Genomic DNA, 259 nt, shown 5'->3' with positions numbered 1-259 from the left:
AAGTAAAATAGAATGAACATTCTCATGTCATCAACACGTTTAATATCTACTCTTATTTGGGGGTAGATGAAAATCTTCATTTGTGCATCAGAAATGTATAGAAGTCTCTATAACATGATATACTTAACCGAGAACTTTCATGAAATACAAAAACGAATACGATAATATAGACTGTATAATTAAAGAGAATGTAGAGACATGAACTGCCTTCGGTGTAACCACCCTCTGAACACCAAAACATTACTGTGTGCGCTCTATA

Source organism: Papilio polytes, unplaced genomic scaffold (genome assembly GCF_000836215.1).
Source record: "Papilio polytes unplaced genomic scaffold, Ppol_1.0 DF822067.1, whole genome shotgun sequence".
NCBI lineage: Eukaryota > Metazoa > Arthropoda > Insecta > Lepidoptera > Papilionidae > Papilio > Papilio polytes.
The sequence above is the reverse complement of the archived record's forward strand: the minus strand, read 5'-3'. Positions refer to the sequence as shown.